The sequence below is a fragment of the Procambarus clarkii genome, chromosome 32, assembly GCF_040958095.1.
Source record: "Procambarus clarkii isolate CNS0578487 chromosome 32, FALCON_Pclarkii_2.0, whole genome shotgun sequence".
NCBI lineage: Eukaryota > Metazoa > Arthropoda > Malacostraca > Decapoda > Cambaridae > Procambarus > Procambarus clarkii.
The window spans coordinates 3,180,155-3,204,139 of NC_091181.1; the positions used below are offsets into that span (position 1 = coordinate 3,180,155).

Sequence of the window (23,985 nt, forward strand, 5' to 3'; positions counted from 1 at the left end):
GGATACGAACCCATGACATAGCGCTCGCGGAACGCCAGGCGAGTGTCTAACATATTTAAAGATTTGAGTAAGGGTACCGAGTGCTGTCTGGTGCCAGAGTTAGATATTGTTCCAATAGCAGCTTTGTGTTGAATAATTAGAGGGTGTAAGTGATTTTGTGTAGTAGAACCCCAAGCACAGAGACCATAATTGAGATAAGGATAGATGAGATAGTAATAGAGAATCACCAGGCCATGGCGAGGTATCTGATCTTAGAAAGAATGCCAACAGTTTTAGAAACTTTTTTTGAAATATTTAGAATGTGTCCCTGGAAATTCGGTTTGTGTTCTATGAGAACACCAAGGAATTTTCCATCTACTTTGTTACAAATTTGGATATTGTTTATCCTGAGATGAATTTAATGTGAGGATTTATTGCCAAACAAAATATAGAAAGTTTTGTCAATGTTGCGAGTGAGTTTGTTGGCAGTTAGCCAGAGATGGACTTTATTTAGTTCAGTATTTACTGTGACATTTAGAGCAAAAAGGTCAGGACTGGAGAAAATGAAGGGTGTGTCCTCAGCAAAAGGAATTGGTTTGAGGTGTTGGGAGGCATTTGGAAGGTCATTAATGTAGATGAGAAAGAGGAGAGGGCCAAGTATGCTGCCCTGAGGAACACCAGTGTTGATGGGTAGGGTGGGAGAAATTTAATTATTCACAGAAACATACTGAAGCCTGTCAGTAAGGTAAGATTTGAGGTATTGCAGGGAGTGTCCTCTGACTCCATAATGATGTAATTTAAGAAGAAGGTTTGTAAATCAGTTTACAATCAAAATGTTAGGTCACTTGGCAAACATTTTGATGATATAAATGCACTACTTACAGCACTAGGTACTAAATTATCTTTCATCATTTTAACAGAAACTTGGCTAAGTAATGACTATACCCAACTCTACAATTTAGCTGGTTATAAAGCCATTCATAACTGCAGGCCTAACAAAAAAGGTGGCGGTACAGCAATATATTACAAAGATTCCTTCATTTGCAATAGTGTCATTAGTGATAGAGACGACTATTGTGAATATACCTTTGCCAAGTTCTCCAGTAAATCCCTTAAATCCTCCCTGATAATCGGTGCCATCTATAGATTTCCTAATACCAACATAGCTTTATTCTCTGACAATGTAAGGAATCTTATCATAAATAACAATCTCAACAAAAATCACATTATTCTGGGAGGTGATTTCAATATTGACCTGGGTCTTTAAAACAACCCTCAAGTTGACTATTTCCGTAACAGCATGCACTCCTGTATGCTAATCCCCACAATCACCAAGCCCACCCGAGTCACTCAAGCATCTGCCACTACCCTGGATCACCTATGGACTAATATAACAGCTCCTCTTACATCTGGGGTAATTTATGACAGAACAATTGACCACTATCCTACTTTCCTCATAGCAAACATTGACACATCACCACCAGAAACCAAAAAACTTTCATTCAGGCTACATAGTGAATCAGCTTTAGGCAATCTCTCTAATGCACTCCACAATATTAACTGGGAATCTGAATTTAATAATTCACAGGATATAAACTCATAAACTAACCTCTTTCTCTCCAAAACTCTAAGCCTCTACAACACTCACTGTCCCCTCTTTACCAAACAAGTAACTGATAAAAGAAAAAATAACCCGTGGCTCACAAGTGGCATAATTAAATTAATCAACAAAAAACATGAATACGAAAAGAAATTTAGGAGTGGCCTAGTTTCAATGGAAGTAGTTAAAAGGTACTCGTCAGTGCTTACCAGTATCATAAGAAAAGCAAAACTTTCATATTATGAGACTAGATTCAAAGAAGCAAAAGGCAGTATGAAAAGCACATGGAATACCATCTCTAACATCCTGGGAACTAAACAACACTCCCACAACCAGATAACACTCTCTAAGGATGGCCTTACACTGTCATCTGACTTAGAAATGGCGAATGAATTTAATAGCTTCTTTTCATCGATTGGTGCTAACCTTGCAAGTAAAATCCCACAGACTCAGACACATATCAACACATATCTCTCAGGCAGCTATCCAAACTCTCTTCTCCTCTCACCAGTCAGCCCGTCAGATGTTGCGTCCATCATACACTCACTAAAAACCAAAGCTGGGAACATCAGTGAAATCCCATCCATTGTATACAAGAGCGCCTCCCATGACATTGCGCCACCTGTAGCTCTGCTGTTCAACAAATCCCTTGAGTGTCATACCTTCCCTGATATCCTTAAAAAAGGAAGAGTAACGCCAGTTCATAAAGGAGGTAATCCGTCAGACATAAACAACTACAGACCAATATCGAACCTACCCATACTATCAAAAATATTTGAAAAAATTATCTACAAACAGCTCTACTCCTATCTCGTAAAATTTGACATTCTTAGCCCCTGTCAGTTTGGATTCCGCTCTCAAAAGAGTACCAACGATGCAATTATTAGTCTCCTTGATATAATTTACTCAGCTCTTGACAAAAATAAGTTTCCAATTGGACTCTTCATTGACCTGAGAAAGGCCTTTGATACAGTTAATCACGATTACCTCTTAAGTAAACTCCATCATTATGGAATCCGAGGCCATGCACTGGACAATGTCCAATCCTATCTTAGTGATAGACACCAATGTGAAGCCATCAATAATATAATCTCTCCCATTCTACCAATAACTGTTGGAGTGCCACAGGGCAGCATCTTGGGACCTCTTCTTTTTCTTATATACATTAATGATCTGCCTAATGTCTGTAACATTCTGAAACCTATTTTGTTTGCTGATTATACTACCCTCATCTACTCCAACCCCAACCCACATACACTAAATGGTGTTGTTAATAATGAACTAAAAAAAGTCCACTTATGGATGTCAACCAACAAACTAACACTTAACATAGAAAAGACCTACTACATCCTATTCGGAAGCAAATCTACAAATGCAATGCAACTTCAGATTGACAATGTAAACATTAGCAATAAAAATGATGGAAAGTTTCTTGGCATATTCCTAGACAAGAGACTCAACTTCAGTACCCACATACAACACATAACTAAGAAAGTCTCTAAAACAGTTGGTATACTCTCCAAAATCAGATATTATGTTCCTAACTCTGCTCTCATCTCTCTATATTATGCACTAATCTATCCCTATCTCAACTATGGTATCTGTGCATGGGGTTCAACCACTGCAAACCACCTCAAGTCCATCATCATCCAGCAAAAATCTGCTATCAGAATAATATCAAATTCTGCTTTCAGACAACACACAGCCCCCTTGTTTAACTCCCTAAACATGCTAAACATAATCTCACTCCACAAATTCTCTTGTGTCAACTACATTTACAAAACCCTGTTCTTAAATGCAAATCCTTGTCTGAAACTCTTCTTGGACAGATGTAATAGGACCCATTATCACCACACCAGAAATAAATATCTCTTTGATATCCCCAGAGTTAAACTTAATCTGTGTAAACACTCTATGCAAATAAAGGGACCCAGTTTATGGAACTCTCTCCCAACTGAATTGAAAAGCTGTCCAACTTTTACATCATTCAAAATCAATACTAAAAAGTACCTAATTTCATCTTCATAGTTTTTCACTTTTTGCCTTAAAATTGCACTGTATCAATTGCTACCCAATCTCCCAACCTTTATGTTCCCAATTTGAACATCTTTACCATTGTGATCATTGCTGTTTTCTTATATGTGCTGCCAATTTTTCTTATATGTGTATGGTGTTTATAAATTTAGTTTATCTGTATCTTTTGCTACCCAGTCTCCCAATCTTTATGTACCCAATCTGAACATCTTTTCCATTGTGATCATTGCTGTCAATCTGTTGTATGGTGTCTATTAACCTTGTTTAAATTACTAATCAAGCTGTCAATGTAATCAATCAGAGCTTTAATATAACAATGTGTTTTAATATATCTACTTATCTCTCTCATCTCATTTTTCTCTTGTAATGTATCTTTATCATTTATCAATTCTGATTGAAATTACCTACTTAAAATTATCTGCTAGATTAAGGACCTGCCCGAAACGCTGTGCGTACTAGTGGCTTTACAAGAATGTAAATACTGTACTATCCAATGTATTCTCACAAACCCAATGTACCTTCTTGTATATATATAAATAAATAAATAAATAAATAAATAAATAAATAAATAAATAAATAAATAAATAAATAAATAATGTAATGTAACATCTTTTCTTCAAACAACTCTTAGCCTTTATAACACCCACTGTCCTATGCTTACAAAACAAGTCACAAACAAAAGGCTTAACAATCCTTGGCTTACAAAGGGAATACTTAAATTCATTAACAAAAAACACGATCTTGAGAAAAAGTATAGGTTAGGAACCGTCTCCAAAGAATTCTCAAAGAATTACTCGTTATTGGTATCTAAAATAATTAGACGAGCCAAAACTAAATACTATGAAGATAAATTTACCCAAATAAAGAGCAACATTAAAAAAACTTGGAGCACAATTTCACAAATATTGGGATCAAAAAAGATTTTAAATAACAAACCAACACTCCTGTCCAATAACATTGGTCAGCTTTCAGCCTCTGATTCTGCTATTGAGTTCAATTGGTTCTTCTCTTCCATTGGGTCATCCCTTGCAAATGATATTCCATCTTCCAGTCCTGATGTTAAGGACTATCTTACAGGTAACTATCCAGTCTGTGTACCTAAAGCCTACTAATTCCACTGATGTCAATGAGATAATGCTTTCCCTTAAAACCAAGTCTAGTGCCCTCGAGGAGATACCAACTTTAGTTTACAAAAAAGCCTCCAGATCTTTAGCCCCTGCTATTGCATTGCTCTTCAACAAGTCACTTGAACTCCAAACCTTTCCAGACATTCTAAAAAAAGCAAGAGTAACTCCCCGTCAACAAATGTGGTGATCTCACAGATGTTAACAACTACAGACCTATATCAATCCTGCCTAACTTGTCAAAAATATTTGAAAAACTAATCTACAAGCAGCTTTACTCTTTTCTAGCAAAACACAATGTACTTAGCTCTTGTCAGTATGGCTTCAGACCCAAAAAAAGCACTAACGATGCACTTATTAGTATGATTAACTTGATTCACGCAGCTCTTGATAAAAAGGAGTTCCCTGTTGGGTTATTTGTGGACCTGCGTAAGGCTTTTGACACTGTCAACCACCAAAACCTTCTTCTTAAATTACATCATTATGGAGTCAGAGGACACTCCCTGCAATACCTCAAATCTTATCTTACTGACAGGCTCCAGTATGTATTATTATTCTGTGAATAATTTTTATTCTGTGAATAATAATTGTATTATTCACAGTATTATTCTGTGAATAATACTGTGAATTTCTCCCACCCTACCCATCAACATTGGTGTTCCTCAGGGCAGCATACTTGGCCCTCTTCTCTTTCTCAGCTACATTAATGACCTTCCAAATGCCTCCCAACACCTCAAACCAATTCTATTTGCTGACGACACAACCTTCATTTACTCCAGCCCTGACCCCCTTGCTCTAAATGCCACAGTAAATACTGAGCTAAAGAAAGTCCATCTTTGGCTAACTGCCAACAAACTCACCCTTAACATTGACAAAACGTTCTATATTCTGTTTGGAAATCCTCTAATCAAATAAATCTCAAAATAAACAATACCCAAATTTGTAACAAATTAGATGGAAAATTCTTTGGCGTTCTCATTGACCACAAGCTGAATTTCCAGGGACACATTCTAAATATATCAAAAAAAGTTTCAAAAACTGTTGGCATTCTTTCTAAGATCAGATATTATGTACCCCGCCCTGCCCTGGTGACTCTATTACTCCCTCATCTATCCATATCTCAACTATGGTATTTGTGCTTGGGGTTCTACTACCCAAAATCATTTACGTCCTCTAATTACTCAACACAAAGCTGCTATTAGGACAATATCCAACTCTAGCCCCAGACATCACTCGCTACCCCTACTCAAATCTCTGAATATGTTAGATATTAAGTCACTGCACATTCTCTCATGTGTATTATACATATATAAAACGCTGAACTGTAATGCCAATCCTGACCTCAAAAGCTTCATTGAAGGTTGTAACAGAACCCATGAGCACCACACCAGAAATAAATACAGTTTTGATATTCCTAGAGTACGACTTAATCAAACTAGAAATGCTCTTCAAATCAAGGGACCCAGAATGTGGAATGACCTTCCCAAGCATGTTAAAGACTGTACCTCTCTCAACCAGTTTAAGATAAAAACGAAGCACTACCTAATAAATTCCCTGTAACCTACCTTACCCCGCTGTTGTCAACCCATGTCTGTTTTCTTTCAAAACAACGCTGTTTGAATGTAATTGTCTGTAATAATTTGTAATTGTATTTGTGCTGCTTTTTCAGCCATGTTCCCCCCCCCCCCCCCTCTTTTACCTCAATTTTTATTTGTTCTCGACACATTTTATTCTTTATACCCATTAGTATTAAGCTATAGTCATTAATGTTTTTCCTGCCCGAAACGATTTGCGTAATAGTGGCTTTAGGCATTGTATGTACTAGCTCTATCTATTAATCCAACAAATTTTGTAAAATCTCTTGTATGTATGTACCTTACCTAAAAAAACATTTATTTATTTATTTATTATTTATTTATTTGCTTGGGTTAAACTCTAACAGCCATTTGTTCGACCATTCCTGCAGCTTGTCCGGGTCTTCTTGAAGCCTCAAGCTGTCCTCCTCTGTCTTAATCCTTCTCATAATTTTGTGTTACGTCACTGTTAACGGTGACGTCATGGCGGCTTGTGTAACGTCACTGTTAACGGTGACGTCATGGCGGCTTATGTAACGTCACTGTTAACAGTGACGTCATGGCGGCTTGTGTAACATCACTGTTAACGGTGACGTCATGGCCGCTTGTGTAGCGTCACTGTTAACGGTGACGTCATGACGGCTCGTGTAACGTCACTGTTAACGGTGACGTCATGGCGGCTTGTGTAACGTCACTGTTAACGGTGACGTCATGACGGCTCGTGTAACGTCACTGTTAACGGTGACGTCATGACGGCTTGTGTAACGTTCCCCCCTTCGGACACTGTGGACAGCTGCACCTGCATTTGGTCGCCAAGGCTGAACCAACAGGCGTACGTGCTTCAGGGGCGCGCCAGGTGTGCCACGGAGGGACCGTGGCGCGCCAACACAGACACAAACACTGTACCTTGTATGTTGAGAAGGGCAGGACGCCCCTGACGGGTCGCTCTGAGTCGTTGTCGATAGGGACTGGTGTAGGGTCCATGCTGGGGGAACAGTTGAGCGGGCTAAACTTCTGTGTTTACGACTCGCTAAGCAGCAGTGAGCAGCGTTTTGTAAGTGAGCAGCTGCTTGCTTGACGGGAAGAGGGGCCACACAGTCTGCACGCCGAGCTTTATAACCTCGGCACGTTGCGTGCACAGCTTGGGCGGTTAAAGTCAGCTTCCAGACATACGTTTTCTCTTTTCTCAGAAAACCCACCGTTTTTGGGAAAAACAGTGTTCTTATCTACAAACAGCTCTATTCCTACCTCGTAAAATTCGACATACTCAGCCCCTGCCAGTTTGGCTTCCGGTCCCAAAAGAGCACCAACGATGCAATCATTAATCTCCTTGACGTAATCTACTCAGCCCTTGACAAAAATGAATTTCTGATTGGACTCTTCATTGACCTAAGAAAAGCCTTTGATACTGTTAATCACAACTACCTCTTACTTAAACTCCATCATTATGGAATCAGAGGCCTTGCTCTGGACTATATCCAATCCTATCTTAGTGACAGACACTAATGTGTAACCATCAATGATACAACTTCTTCCACTCTACCAATAACCGTTGGAGTGCCACAGGGCAGCATCTTAGGACCTCTTATATTTCTTATATATATCAATGATCTGCCTAATGTCTCTAATATTCTTAAACCTATACTGTTTGCTGATGATACTACTCTCATCTATTCAGACTCCAACCCACATACACTAAACAATGTTGTGAATAATAAATTAAAAAAAGTCAATTTATGTCAACTAACAAACTAACACTAAACATAGAAAAGACCTACTACATCTTATTTGGAAGCAAATCATCGAGTGCAATTCAGCTACAGATAGATAACATTAACATTAGTAATAAAAATGATGGAAAGTTTCTTGGCTTATTCCTAGACAAGAGACTCAACTTCAGCACCCACATTCAACACATAACTAAGAAAGTCTCTAAAACAGTTGGTATACTCTCTAAAATCAGATATTATGTTCCTAACTCTGCTCTCCTCTCACTATATTATGCACTAATCTATCCCTATCTGAATTATGGTATCTGTGCATGGGGGTCAGCCACTGCAAACCACCTTAAGCCCATCATCAACCAGCAAAAATCTGCTATCAGAATTATAACAAACTCTGCTCTCATACAACATTCAGCTCCCTTGTTTAAATCCCTTAACATGCTAAATATTAACTCCCTCCACACATTCTCTTGTGTCAACTACATTTACAAAACCCTGTTCTTAAATGCAAATCCTGCTCTGAAACTCTCCCTGGACAGATGTAATAGGACCCATTATCATCACACCAGAAATAAATATCTCTTTGATATCCCCAGAGTCAAACTTAATCTGTGTAAACACTCTATGCAAATAAAGGGACCTAGTCTATGGAACTCACTCCCTAATGAATTGAAAAGCTGTCAAACTTTTGCCCCATTCAAAAACAAAACCAAAAAGTACCTAATTTCATCTTCGTAGTTTCCCACGCTGAGCTTTAAATTTGCTTTGTATCTAGTGTTACCAAATCTCCCAATCTTTATGTGCTTAATCCAAACAACTCTATCATTGTGTTCATTGCTGTCTTCTTTTTATGCGCTTTTGTGCAAGCTATATACTGTAATGTGCCTACTAATTTTTGTTAACTACCATTCAAGCTGTCATTGCAATCAATCTGAGCTACCTATGTGCCTTAATATACCTACAAATTTTTCTCATCTTATTTTTTTTCTTGCTATGTATCTGTTATCATTTTTATAAATTTTGCTAGTATTTACCTACTTAAAATTTTCTTAGATTTATATATATATATACAAGAAGGTACATGGACCTGCCTGAAACGCTGCGCGTACTAGTGGCTTTACAAGAATGTAATTACTATGCTATGTATCCTCACAATCCCATTGTACCTTCTTGTATATATATAAATAAATAAATAAATAAATAAATAAATATATAACACTGCAAACCAGCATGACAGGGCGGAGCTCATCGAAACCTTTCAAATACTAAACAATTTGGACGATGTCGATCTGGACACTTTCTTCAAAAGGTCAGATTCTCGGGTTCGAGCTCAACAAGCCTCAATGTAGGACAGAAAACAGAAGATGCTCTTTCACCCGTATGGTTGTAAACCCGTAGAACAGCCTACCCGCCAGAGAGTAGGTAAGGTAAACGCCAAATCTGTACTGGGTTTTAAAATACAGATAGAAAAGATCGTCCAGGCAAATGGGTAGAACCTTTAACAAGCCGCCAGCTTCCTGTCCTCGTTGAGGCCACCAATATTAGTGGCTTTCAAGTAAATTAAACTTCAGCAAAGATCAGTAACCAAAGAAAATGGGAAGAGCGACGTGGCGAGTAAGCGAGCGAGCGAGTGACGACATCACAACAAAGGTTGCTATACACGTCTCCACGACTCGTGAAGTTCGCCTGTCTTAAAGACCTGTGTCCACAATACCCGCCAAATTGTTCCTCCCACAGTACTCTCAGGACACTTGTGGCAGTGTAAGTGTGTAGTGAGGCCACACCACTGAAGACATTGAGGATATACCACGAGGGAGAGACAAAACTGTTGAAGGAAGGAGTCACTGGCTCCACCTGACCACCTTGTTCCTCGCACTCTCATCATCCTCCGTAAGTACTGGAGTACTTTCTGCTCCACCATTGTCTTACACCCCAACATGCAATTGTTGGGGTGTGGAAATAGGCCTATGGCATTGTTTTGGTGTGGACATTGGTCTATCGAATATGATAATTTTTATAATAATAATAATACGAAAATCCACTGGGACTGTGTGGTGTTGCAAACCAACAACCAAGGCATTGCCAGTCGCATACTCTACCACTGTACCACCACTGACTTCCTAAAAGTTTTATAATCGGATTTCTACTGATAACACAGGAAGTCTGTGATATCCTGATATCACAGGAAGTCCTGAAGCCAGTCCAAATTTTATGTAAGACCCCTAAGCACTCAGGTGAAGGATAAAGTACTGTAGTTCAACACTGTATGCACAACTTCAGATACACAGAAAATCACACTAAGGTGATATACATCAATGAACAATCCACTGAGGCTATGAGGTATGCAAACATTGCAGGTTTGCCTCATCTCACAGCCCGAGTGAATTTTCTCATTGATGTATATCACTTTTGTGTGATTTTCCGTGTGTAAATAATAATAATAATATTATTATTATTTATTCAAAAGATTGTGTGTACAAAGAACATAAGAGTATTGTTCAATGAAGAGACAGGAGTTACATATACTAATGAAGCTACTATTATGCAAAGCGTTTCGGGCAAAAATTATTAATAATATAAAAGTTGTTTAATTAATGTTGTGACGAGGTAAAACACTTAATACTATTAGAGTAGTAAGCTAACAAAATGAGAGTGTTCCAGGAAAATAAAAAATTAATACAAAGAAGGTGATACTTAAGGATGACAAGCATAGACTATTACATTATGGAGTCAGAAGTTCTAGCAACAGTACAGTAGTTTATTTGCATTAATTATAGAATGGAAATACAAGTTGTAATTTAGAAAAGCAAGTGAACTGCTCCTCACAACATTTTTTTTTTAACAAATCAGAACATAGAGTAACATACTATAATTTAAGGTTAATGGGGCCAACACTTACAAATAACGAAGATCATAAAGGACACGAGTAAACACTTTATCAAAGAAATGCATGAAATTAGATGACATTAAATGTTGACAGTAAATATAGAAATTAAATGAGTAATACAGTGTGTCCTCGGCTATGGGGCATAGCCGATTTATTCCAGTGTGGAATTCGTTCCATCCGTTCGGCCCCAGCAACACCCTTTCCCCTCCCCCCCCCCCCAAAAAAAAAATACAATCACATTAATGCATATGCCAGTACACATTTGCCTTATGAAAAATTTAAATAACAAAGAATGTATATTGAAATGAAATAAATTGATATGGTACGTTGCAGTACTGTACTTACCTTACCAGTTGAGTTGTAATTACCTAAATGCAATTACCTAAGTGTAGTTACAAGATGAGAGCTATGCGCGTGGTGTCCCATCTTCCCAGCACTCTTTGTCGTACATATCACGCTTTGAAATTACTGATGGTTTTGGCCTCCACCACCTCACCTAATTTATTCCAATTGTCTACCACTCTGTTTACAAAATTGAATTTTCTTATATTTCTCTGGCAGCTTTGTTTCGTTAGTTTAAATCTATGACCTCTTGTTCTTGAAGTTCCGGGTCTCAGGAATTCTTCCCTGTCAATTTTATCGATTCCTGTTACTATTTTGTACTTGGTGATCATATCACCTCTTTTTCTTCTATCTTCTAGTTTTTCATATTTAATGCCTCTAACCTCTCCTCATAGCTCTTGTCCGGTCCGTCTAATTACCACAAGCTACACAAGCTTCACAAAGCTTCAGAAAGCTTATGTTAGTAATGAATAAATATGATATATTTACTCATTATAATGTTGGTGCTGAATGTACAACATGAGAAAACATAATTTTAATCTGAAAAAGTATATTTTTATTAAGAAATTAGACGAAAATAAAGAGCTGGTGACGCCAAATAAAGTCGACGATCCAAGCGTCGGTTACGTTAGGTTAGGTTAGGTTAGGTTTGGTTTGGTTTGGTTTGGTTTGGTTTGGTTTGGTTTGGTTAGGTTAGGTTAGGTTAGGTTAGGTTAGGTTAGGTTAGGTCAGCCTAACCTAACATATCATATTTATTCATTACAAACGTATTGCCAGGAAGCTTTGTGAAGCTTGTGTAGCTTGTGGTAATTAGACAGACCCCTCTTGTCCTTTACTTCTGGGAGCCACTTAGTGGCATGTCTTTGCACCTTTTCCAGTTTGTTGATGTGCTTCGTAAGTTATGGGCACCATACAACTGCCTCATATTCCAGCTTTGGTCTTACAAAAGTCGTGAACAATTTCTTTAGTATTTCACCATCCATGTATTTAAAAGCAATTTTGAAATTAGAAAGTGTAGCATAGGCACCTTGCACAATGTTCTTAATGTGGTCCTCAGGTGACGGTTTTCTATCTAGAACCACCCCTAGATCCCTTTCTTTGTCAGAATTCTTTAAAGATTTCTCACATAATTTATAGGTGGTGTGGGGTCGATGTTCTCCAAATCCTCATTCCATAACATGGCATTTATTCACGTTAAATTCCATTTGCAAAGTATTGCTCCATATACTTATTTTGTCCAGATCTTCTTGAAGGGCATGACAATCATCTAGGTTTCTTATTCTTCCTATTATCTTAGCATCATCAGCAAACATGTTCATATAATTCTGTATTCCATCTGGTAGATCGTTTATGTAAACAATAAACATTACCGGTCCAAGAACTAAACCCTATGGTACTCCACTTGGGACATTTCTCCAATCCGACACATTGCCTTTGATTACGGCCCTCATTTTTCTATCAGTTAGGAAATTTTTCACCCATGTTAGAAGCTTACCTGTCACCCCTCCAATATATTCATTTCCAGAACAACCTCTTATGTGAAACTGTCAAAAGCCTTTTTTAGGTCCAGATAGATGCAGTCAACCCAACCATCTCATTCCTGTAAAATCTCTGTGGCTCGATCATAGAAACCGAGTAAATTCGTTACACAGGATCTTCCAGATTGAAAACCATACTTTCTGTCTGATATTATATTGTTTTTGTCCAGGTGTTCTACCCATTTAGTTTTAATTATTTTTTCCAATATTTTGACAATTACAATTGTTAATGATACAGGTCTATAATTGAGGGCGGTCTTCCCTGCTGCCACTTATGTAGATTGGAATGATGTTAGCCTTTTTCCACACATCAGCTACAACTCCTGTAAACAGGGATGCCTGAAAAATCAGTTGAAGTGGAATGCTGAGCTCAGGTGCACATTCTCTCAGAACCCAGGGTGAAACTCCATCTGGACCAACTGCTTTGTTCTTACTTAGCTCCTTGAGCATTTTTTCCACTTCGTTTCTAGACACCTCTATGTGCTCTGTTGTTCTCTGGAATTCTTATTGTGTCTGGTTCCCTGAAGATTTCATTTTGTACAAACACACTTTGAAACTTTTCGTTTAATGTTTCACACGTTTTTTTCTTTTTCCGTGAATCTATTTCCCATTTTCAACCTCTGAATATTATCCTGTACCCTGCAATTCGTTGTTTATGAATTTATAGAATAGACCTGGTTCTGTTTTGCATTTGTCCACAATTTCTTTTTCAAAATTTTTTTCTTCCTCTCTCCTCACTGACGTGTAGTTGTTTCTCGCATCTTTGTATCGCTTGTATGTTTGGGGGTTTGGCCTCTTGCTATATTGATTCCATTTTTGTGTCTTTTGGTCTCTGGCCCTCTCACAATTTCTGTCAAACCAATCCTGTTTCCTAGTTGTGTATCTCTGCTTTGGTATAATTTTTTTTGTGCCTTTATCATATATTTCACAAAACTTGACATACATCTCATTTACTTCCTTGCCTAGCAACAAGTCTGTCCAATTATACTCACTAAAAAAAATGTCTAAGGTCGCCATAGTGTCCTCTCCTGAAGTCAGCTTTTTCAACTGCTTCAACCTCCTTATTTTCTACCAGATTATAACGCATTGCATAGTTTATTCCCAAAAAGACATGGTCACTTTTACCCAAGGGAGGAAGGTACTGAATATCAAATATCTCTTCCTCCTTCCTGGTTAATATAAAATCTAGCATGGAGGGAACGTCTGTGGGATATTTGGGGCTTGAATCTGATTATTTAAATATTAATGTAGTAAATTAAATTACGAAGGACCACCCGCTTTTATAGTAAAGAGGGAAACTGAGAATTTCTGATCATTAAATAATTCCTAGATGAAACCAGTAACTATGGATAAAAATACTAGAATTTATGATCATATAAATAATTAATGGGCTGTATTATTAAATGAATCAAACCCTCAAGCACCTACATTGGGGGGTTATTACTGGAGGTAAGTACGTCCAGGAATTAGTGTGGTTCGTTCACTAATTCAATTAATAATAATCTAATCCTATAAAAATTATATTGAAACTGCTATCATTACCATAGATGGAAACATAGATTATGAGTATAGCAATGAGAGTTACAGTAAACCACATATTAATCCTGAGGGATTCTGCACATAAGAAATTGCAATAGAATCATGAAAGAAAATATAGTCTTAGCTTAATGATGATTCCTTTAGACAAGCCATGGAAGTTCCTCTTATTCTCTGGACTCGGTCGGCTGACGAAAGGGACGGATTAATATGGGAGAAGGCGGCATGGAGAGTTCCTCTCTTGTGCTGCAAGACAAATATGTACAGTAGTAACTAATTTAACTACTAAATCTATATTCAAGAAATTGAGAGTTACAGGTGACAGAATTTAATCACCTGTTATTAGATGTTATCGTGCGTCATAACGGACAATCACCCAGCTACCATTAAACTTTTACCTGATGCATCACATAAAGGAATATACTTAGCTGTGGGCACTGTATAAGTATTAAGATTGCCGTGCTTCGCGTCCCAGGCTCCGGTTTGACCTATCCTGGATAGTGACGCGCTTCGCTGGCCGGTCACGTGTCGTCAAGAACCAGGTTAAAAGGTTCCTTATTTGACACCAGCACTAGCTGAAGATATTTTCTGCAAGGTTATTCACGCCTCACAGTGGCGACTTTCATCTGAGGATGGATAACGTCTGCCCTAGTGGCTGGACAATGGCGTCTCCTTGTGAGTACGGAATACGCAGGTCTGCCTCTGAGCGGCTCTCTGCGTGTACTGAGTTGGCCTTCCTCTACCCACGCCGCATCCGCGTTCATAAAACAAATTATTGTCACGAACATTAATATTTCTCGCATTTACGCTTGAAACGTTGAAGACTGGACGGGTTTATTATTTAGAGGAGGAAATTATTATTATTTACCAATTTAAGAATAGTAAATATATAAGGGAGAGGAATTAATGTCTCCCCATGGCATTCACTGGTGACGTTAACGTTATTACGAGATAGACGCTATGACTCCAACGCTCTATTCGGCATTTAGTTGGAAGTCAATTCATCTGCAATTAGTTATCATACAGAATGCCTTAGGTATAGAGAATCGTGTTTAATTCTCACATACATTGGATATAATGTGTTTACTGTAAGGAAATCTGACGCAATACTGGCGTCAGGTGACGTGAGACTCCTAGCCTACTGCACAGATGAAATTATTAGTACATGAGAATTCTACGTGTTGTTAATTTTACTTACTACAATAATTAGTATTGTTAGTAATAAGTAATGAGAATACAACAGTGTTGTATTCGGTGTTGGAAATATCCAACATAACTCCGGGGGGAGGATTCTAGGGTCGTAGTGTACTGTGTTGTACTGACCTATCCCGAAGTGATATTAAGATTAGTACATTAGTATGTTAATATGTTAGTATGTTGGTATACACATAACGAACGTCCCGGATTGATCAAGGACTTACAAGAACTTAAGTCTTGCTAATTATATGTAAATGTAACATGTTACTTATAGCCTACACAATAATTAAAGAATTGCTCTTAGTTGAGAACTATAATAGGCTTGTAGTTTTCCTTAGTGGAAACATGTGTTAAATATTGAAACATTAAATGATTAAGTTATCGGTAATCAGGAACATTCTAAAGCTCACAATAAACTCAACAACTAGGGTCGCAGTGACATGTAATGGTGTATTACGTAGCGGCTGAATCGTAGGCAAACTCAGAATAAGTTCCTAAGAACTGATAACACTATTGTATGATTATACAGTAAAGTATTATTAGTCCTTCAAGATCAAGGAGACTATGACACTACAGTAAGGTCACTGTCTAGGGTCGCTGTGACTTGTAACTATTGGGTTACTAGACAATAACATCACGCAGTATCACGATCACCCCAAATTCAAATGAGGAAATTGAATTTAATGTGCACTGCCGTGCAGTAGTCATTCTGACTGATGGTACAAATAATTTGCTAACTAGCTAAAATAATAGAAAAGTAGAGAACTGAAAAGTTTATTCATTAAAATCAAGGAAAATTCTGAGTCGACAGTGAGATTAGCAGCCTAGTCATTCTAGTCAGTCAGATTCAGTCATTCTAGTCTAGTCAGATTAGTCATTCTGACTTATGAGCTAATTAAATGGCAGCTCATAGGCTTGACACTGTAAACTGGTTAATACGAAATCACCTTTACATGAATTTGAGTTTATTAAATCAGTCTCTATAAGTATAGTCAACTGTAATTAATGGTGAGTACAGATTAGGCTAGTACTCAGTTGACACTACTAAAGTCCCTAAACCTACCTAAATAAATGGTTTGAATTTCTAACCTACCTAAGTAAGGGACTAAGCTAATTGTGAGCAAAGTACTCGAATTAAGATTGTGAGCAGTATTGAGCTCATTAACAGGTCGAGCTATATTGAACTCGTGAATATGGTGAGCTACAGTGAGCTCGTTAGCAGTGCTAACAGGGTGAGTTACATTGAACTCGTCAACAGTGTTGACTGGGTGAGCTACAGTGAGCTCGTTAACAGTGTTAACAGGGTAAGCTACAGTGAGCTCGTTAGCAGTGCTAATAGGGTGAGTTACATTGAACTCGTCAACAGTGTTGACAGGGTGAGCTCGTTAGCAGTGCTAACAGGGTGAGTTGCAGTGAACTCGTCAACAGTGTTGACAGGGTGAGCTACAGTGAGCTCGTTAGCAGTGCTAACAGGGTGAGTTACAGTGAACTCGTCAACAGTGTTGACAGGGTGAGCTACAGTGAGCTCGTTAGCAGTGCTAACAGGGTGAGTTGCAGTGAACTCGTCAACAGTGTTGACAGGGTGAGCTCGTTAGCAGTGCTAACAGGGTGAGTTGCAGTGAACTCGTCAACAGTGTTGACAGGGTGAGCTACAGTGAGCTTGTTAGCAGTACTAACAGGGTGAGTTACAGTGAACTCGTCAACAGTGTTGACAGGGTGAGCTACAGTGAGCTCGTTAGCAGTGCTAACAGGGTGAGTTGCAGTGAACTCGTCAACAGTGTTGACAGGGTGAGCTCGTTAGCAGTGCTAACAGGGTGAGTTGCAGTGAACTCGTCAACAGTGTTGACAGGGTGAGCTACAGTGAGCTCGTTAGCAGTGCTAACAGGGTGAGTTACAGTGAACTCGTCAACAGTGTTGACAGGGTGAGCTACAGTGAGCTCGTTAGCAGTGCTAACAGGGTGAGTTACAGTGAACTCGTCAACAGTGTTGACAGGGTGAGCTACAGTGAGCTCGTTAGCAGTGCTAACAGGGTGAGTTCAGTGAACTCGAATTAACGAGGTGGAGTTTTGCATTATTCAATTATCATGGCGAGCAATATTAAGCTCGTACGCATGGGGAACAAGCACTCATATTATTACGTTAATTCTAAGGTGAGCTATATTAAGCTCAGGAAGCATGTTAATTAACAATGCTAATGTTTAACGATAATGCATTAAACATATTAGTTCTCTGTAAATTCGCTTACATATTAGTAAGTTTGCAAGTTTGTTCGTGCTGCGTTCCTACACTAAATAAGCAGAAATGAAAGAAAAAACAACTCAAACAATTAATGCAAGTATTTATCACTAACTCTTAGTGCAGAAAACATGGTATTAAGAAGGTTTTCTTGGCAAACCTTTAAGCGCAAGTATAGTGGACCAGTGGTCCTAGTGAATTTGTAATTACTGAAGTTGCTTGATGACTTCATAGAATTACTAAATTCAGGAAATGCCAGTGGCATTAAGTGCTAGATTCTCTAGCCTAACATTATTAATTACCTAGGGGGTACTAGATTCTCTAGCCCAACATTACAATTTAACTAGGAAGACTGAGTGTGGTCAATTACTACTTGTCGAGAATAATTCTAGGTCTGCAGTGAATTCAATGGTTTGGTCGTTGTGACTTGTACTTGTTTGAGTACGGACCATTGGTTTTCACTGAGAGCTATGAAACATCTCGGCGAGTATCAATTGCACTACATTCAATCTGAGTTTATTACTCAGCTGTGTTTTTCCTTTTAGCTTGCTGCTGGAGAATTGATTTACTGCTGACTAATTTATTATTATTGGCAGGTTTAGGCTTGTTCACATTCAGAACTTTACCAGTAAGTAAGTAGCCACCTGCAGATTGGAGCATATTCATTCCCAATCGTTTAACATGTCTAGTTATGAACTGGTAATAGTAGTCGGCTCCTACTAGTACATCTACATTGTTAAGGCGGTCAGACGTTAACTTGTTGTCAGCCAAATTAATTTCACGTTCCTGCAGGAAGTGGGCTGTGTACCCCAGACCCTTAATATTTAAGTCTAAAGGTATTTGATCTACAACAATGGCTTGGACAGCCTTGGCATGACTACCTAGTCGTACAAGCGGTTGAACTACTGTGTATTCATGGGTTCCTCGATTTATCATGGACCCTGACAAGTTTAATTTTACCTGTCCTATTGGTTGTAAATTAAGTGCCTCTGCTGCCCTTTGAGTAATGAAAGTTCTCTGGGAACCTTGATCAAATAGTCCACGTATGGTGATCTTGGTTCCTCTGTTCTTCACTTGAAGTTGGGCAGTAGGCAGGGCAGCATCCACTTGAGATGCTTGTGTAGTTACGCTGTACACATCTCGCACCTTGCAGCACTGTACTGGTGTAGATTCTCTACGTCCTATTCTAGGATTGACATAATTAGTCCTAACTAATTTGCACAGTGCAGCATGATGCTTGCCCCTTCTACACCTATTGCAGGTGTTCAGTGGGGTGTCACAGCTGTTAACATTATGTGGTTTGAGACACCTAGTACATTTATGTAACTGTTTGAGTCGTCTGACTCTTGTGTCTCTATTAGGATAATTAGTACATTTGTACAGAGAATGTTTTTGATTGCAAAACAAGCACATTCCCCGTCCTATAGTTCGTTTAGGGGTTACCGTTTTAGGTAAAACAGTATTTGCAGGTTGTGATGGTTTTGCTGTTTGCATTTGCTTGTTATTTATTCTCTTGGGAGTACTTGGTGTACTCTGGGGAACCATTAACAGGTTCTTGGGAGTGCTCTTTGGACTATTAGGTCTCTTAGGAGCACCTGTGGAGTTATTAACAGTGCTCTTTGGACTATTAGGTCTCTTAGGAGCACCTGTGGGACTCTTAGGTCTCACTGATGAATCAGTATTTGACTGATTCTGGTTACATGGGTTATTAGCACCTTTGTTACCTAGTGACAGTGTCACTTTAGGAGTTTCAGGCAAGGAAATTGATGTAGGTACAGTTTTGGTGCATTCAGATTTAGCATTAATTGCTTGGTCTGCTGTATGATTGCTCATATTACGCAAACCTGTAAATATATCCTGCATTGACAGGGTATTACCATTCTGGCATACATATAGTTTATTAAAACTGAAAACTTACACCCCAGAAGTGACTCGAACCCATACTCCCAGGAGCAATGCAACTGGTATGTACAAGACGCCTTAATCCACTTGACCATCACGACCGGACATAATGAGGTGATGGCCGAGGCTATTTGAACCACCCCACCGCCGGCACTCGGATAGTAATCTTGGGCATAGCATTTTACCAAATCACCTCATTCTTTGGGGCACACGTGAGGAACACAAATGCGAACAAGCCTGAATGGTCCCCAGGACAATATGCAACTGAAAACTCACACCCCAGAAGTGACTCGAACCCATACTCCCAGGAGCAACGCAACTGGTATGTACAAGACGCCTTAATCCACTTGACCATCACGACCGGACATAATGAGGTGATAGCCGAGGCTATTTGAACCACCCCACCGCCGGCACTCGGATAGTAATCTTGGGCATAGCATTTTACCAAATCACCTCATTCTTTGGGGCACACGTGAGGAACACAAATGCGAACAAGCCTGAATGGTCCCCAGGACAATATGCAACTGAAAACTCACACCCCAGAAGTGACTCGAACCCATACTCCCAGGAGCAACGCAACTGGTATGTACAAGACGCCTTAATCCACTTGACCATCACGACCGGACATAATGAGGTGATAGCCGAGGCTATTTGAACCACCCCACCGCCGGCACTCAGATAGTAATCTTGGGCATAGCATTTTACCAAATCAAATCCAAATCAAATTTACCACGTGTGCCCCAAAGAATGAGGTGATTTGGTAAAATGCTATGCCCAAGATTACTATCCGAGTGCCGGCGGTGGGGTGGTTCAAATAGCCTCGGCTATCACCTCATTATGTCCGGTCGTGATGGTCAAGTGGATTAAGGCGTCTTGTACATACCAGTTGCGTTGCTCCTGGGAGTATGGGTTCGAGTCACTTCTGGGGTGTGAGTTTTCAGTTACATATTGTCCTGGGGACCATTCAGGCTTGTTCGCATTTGTGTTCCTCACGTGTGCCCCAAAGAATGAGGTGATTTGGTAAAATGCTATGCCCAAGATTACTATCCGAGTGCCGGCGGTGGGGTGGTTCAAATAGCCTCGGCTATCACCTCATTATGTCCGGTCGTGATGGTCAAGTGGATTAAGGCGTCTTGTACATACCAGTTGCGTTGCTCCTGGGAGTATGGGTTCGAGTCACTTCTGGGGTGTGAGTTTTCAGTTGCATATTGTCCTGGGGACCATTCAGGCTTGTTCGCATTTGTGTTCCTCACGTGTGCCCCAAAGAATGAGGTGATTTGGTAAAATGCTATGCCCAAGATTACTATCCGAGTGCCGGCGGTGGGGTGGTTCAAATAGCCTCGGCTATCACCTCATTATGTCCGGTCGTGATGGTCAAGTGGATTAAGGCGTCTTGTACATACCAGTTGCGTTGCTCCTGGGAGTATGGGTTCGAGTCACTTCTGGGGTGTGAGTTTTCAGTTGCATATTGTCCTGGGGACCATTCAGGCTTGTTCGCATTTGTGTTCCTCACGTGTGCCCCAAAGAATGAGGTGATTTGGTAAAATGCTATGCCCAAGATTACTATCCGAGTGCCGGCGGTGGGGTGGTTCAAATAGCCTCGGCTATCACCTCATTATGTCCGGTCGTGATGGTCAAGTGGATTAAGGCGTCTTGTACATACCAGTTGCGTTGCTCCTGGGAGTATGGGTTCGAGTCACTTCTGGGGTGTGAGTTTTCAGTTGCATATTGTCCTGGGGACCATTCAGGCTTGTTCGCATTTGTGTTCCTCACGTGTGCCCCAAAGAATGAGGTGATTTGGTAAAATGCTATGCCCAAGATTACTATCCGAGTGCCGGCGGTGGGGTGGTTCAAATAGCCTCGGCTATCACCTCATTATGTCCGGTCGTGATGGTCAAGTGGATTAAGGCGTCTTGTACATACCAGTTGCGTTGCTCCTGGGAGTATGGGTTCGAGTCACTTCTGGGGTGTGAGTTTTCAGTTGCATATTGTCCTGGGGACCATTCAGGCTTGTTCGCAATAGTTTATTAAGTGTGTCACCAGACAATTTTCTCTGGATGATAATTTTAGTCATCCACTCAGTAGTTGGGTGATCCACCTCATTACTGAAAGAATTTATCAGTGACTCAAGCTGGAAACTAAAGGCTTGTAAAGAGTCAACTGATTGCTCTGGTGAAGATCAATTTAATAATTGGTGCACAAAGTTTATAATAGTCTTCTCATTGTTAGCACTTACTTTAGAAGGCTGTTGTGAGCAATTGTGACCATTACTTGTGTTGCTTAAGGCTTCTTGTTTAGCCTCAGCTTTGATTACAGCTTCGACTGCTGCTGCAGCATTAGCTTTATCATTTTCTGGTTCAGATTCACTGATTATTGCAGCTTCACTTGTTTCATCTGCAGCTTCACTTGTTTCTCTGGGTTCTGGTGATAAGCTAGTTAATTCAGTAGCCTTATGTATTGAACTTATAGAATCCAAGGAACATTGAGAAGAGTGGTCTGAAATTTGATCAGACTCTGTAAACAAATCATCACATGAAGCGGTATTAGATGAGAGGTTAGAAAATGAAGGTTGAACTTCAGTTGTTGATCCTGTATAGTGATCAGCATTGATTAGAGGATTCTCCTCATCTTGAGGTAGTTCAGGTATTTCATCTGAACTGAGTGTTAACTTGGATACAGGTCTATTAACCCTTAACATGCTCGGGGTCTAATATCCTGCTATCCACACAGGCGCATGTCATTTTGAAAAAAAAAAAATTTTTTTTTTTTGCTAATCTGTTAAGTTCTGTTCACTGATCACGGGAAAAATAAAAAAAAAATTCTATTGTACTTACTTTTGTTGCAATAGAGCCGAGAAGCTCTGCGATGACGTCACAATCTGCATGGTCGCTCATGCAGTACACGCCCGGGAGATGTTGCGCGCGGTCCTCAAACAGCCAGAGTTGCCACAAATATATTTTCGCGCTATTTATTTACAATGTCTAAGCGCATTTTATCTAATTTTTTTTCACTAATTGTGTTTCAAATACTGTTTGAACATATTTTGTATCAATAATTGTTGCATATTTGAGTATACACAGGCGCACACAAATGTTTTCAATTACGGCAATATAATATGTCATTACAGTCTATTATATTATATGTTCTGCTTATATGTTTACATATTTACACACTCGCACACGCTATACACACTTTGAAGCACACTTAGAAGATTTCTAGACTGTGGTAGTCATTGAAGCAGTCGACAGCACATAATGGGATACCACACGTTTCACACCATGTTTGCACAAGCTTCCGTTTCTTGTCTCTACGTGTCGTTGTTTTACACACCAAGCAATCACGTTGGGCTATTGCACGCTTCACACCAGGTGGCAAATACTTAAGTTTGTGTGCTAGGAAGCCTTCAGTGTGAGCGAGGCGTGGAGTACCAGCATGCTGCAACAGTGGGTTTATGATGGGCCGCTGAATACCTGGGACATCTTTTGCAAACTTTCCTAATAACTGTATTGCAGCATCAAATACAAAGTCACGGAAAGTGGGCTTACGTCCAGTTCTCACAAGGTACATGTTGAAACAGTTCAGCATGCTCATGTCCACAAGATGGAAGAACACTTTTTTCGTCCACCTACATGTCTTCCGCACACACTCTGCAGTGCCAATCATCATGTCTGATTTATCAATCAACCGCATGTTGATATTATAGTCTAAAACACAGTCTGGCTTATATAGTGGTGCATTTGTTTTATGGCTCACTTTCCCACTGTTCACCATTGTTCCATCATGAATTGTTGTCAACAAGTTCACCTCTCTTTTGTCTTTCCACCGAACTGACAGAATGTTATCACTTTTCCTTCTCTGACACTCACCAACTGCAATGTCGTTGTCAAACACAGGCATTTCCCTTCGTTGTGGCTTTACTGTACCAACCAATCCGGTTCTATTTTCTAGCAAGAACCGAGCTAGCAAGGGACTTGTATAGTAATTATCTGTGTATAAAATGTGTCCCTTGTTCATCCACGGAGCCATGATGGTCTTCACTACACTCCCCGAGAATCCATGTTCGTCGTTACCGGGAATGTCTACATCACTAGCCGAGTACAGAATCATGTGTAACACGTATCCTGTCTCACAATCACAAAGAACAAAAAATTTCAGGCCAAATCGGTTTCGTTTTGAGGGAATGTACTGTTTGAATGGAACACGTCCCTTGAAAAGTATGAGAGATTCATCAACCACCAGCTTCTGTGCTGGTAGGTAAAAATCTCTGAATTTTCCAATAACATCGTTCATGTAGTGCCTCACTCGCCACAGTC

The 23,985-nt window shown here is 39.5% G+C and overlaps 2 protein-coding genes across 2 annotated transcripts in view; one reads left to right on the forward strand and one right to left on the reverse strand.

Moving 5' to 3' along the window:
- The window catches only part of LOC138370570 (tripartite motif-containing protein 5-like), a 502,851-nt gene that overhangs the window by 245,135 nt on the left and 233,731 nt on the right, over nucleotides 1–23,985 (reverse strand). The gene's annotated exons all lie outside the window — the stretch shown is intronic.
- Nucleotides 9,814–23,985, forward strand: part of LOC138370569 (uncharacterized) — a 93,120-nt gene continuing 78,948 nt past the window's right edge. Inside the window, exon 1 of the mRNA XM_069334960.1 lies at nucleotides 9,814–9,925. The gene's annotated coding sequence lies outside the window, so the exon portion shown is untranslated. The remainder of the gene's footprint in view (nucleotides 9,926–23,985) is intronic.